General features: G+C 34.3%; 1 long non-coding RNA gene across 1 annotated transcript; it reads right to left on the bottom strand.

The window, feature by feature from the left end:
* Positions 1-13: 13 nt before the first annotated feature.
* On the bottom strand, positions 14-281 carry LOC104775555. Its single transcript, XR_765988.2, has 2 exons — positions 163-281; positions 14-55 (listed from the first exon to the last, which is right to left on the bottom strand). It is a non-coding gene; the product is annotated as an uncharacterized LOC104775555 (long non-coding RNA).
* Between the last annotated feature and the right edge of the window lie 8 nt (positions 282-289).

The raw sequence follows: 289 nt of genomic DNA, 5'->3' as shown, positions 1-289 counted from the left end.
ACACCTACCTGGCTTATAGATTTTAGCAGCTTCGAAGCTATCAAAAACAGAGAATCTGCATGCACACACCACATCATATTGTTTAGATTTTTTAATAAAAGTTTTACATATTAGATTCCTTTTGCACTTCTATATATATGCATAGTTAAAAGTTCTATTAACCTGTCAAAAGACCCTTGTGTGCTCTGATAATTCCGGTTTTAACGATCCCTGGATGGACTGCATTTATCGTCACGTTTGCATTCCTGTCCTGTAACCACGTTTTAGTTGTAAAAATTTCTAGTTATTA

Source organism: Camelina sativa, unplaced genomic scaffold (assembly GCF_000633955.1).
Source record: "Camelina sativa cultivar DH55 unplaced genomic scaffold, Cs unpScaffold18925, whole genome shotgun sequence".
Taxonomy (NCBI): domain Eukaryota; kingdom Viridiplantae; phylum Streptophyta; class Magnoliopsida; order Brassicales; family Brassicaceae; genus Camelina; species Camelina sativa.
Note: the sequence above shows the minus strand (reverse complement) of the source record. Positions and strands in the feature narration are given on the sequence as shown.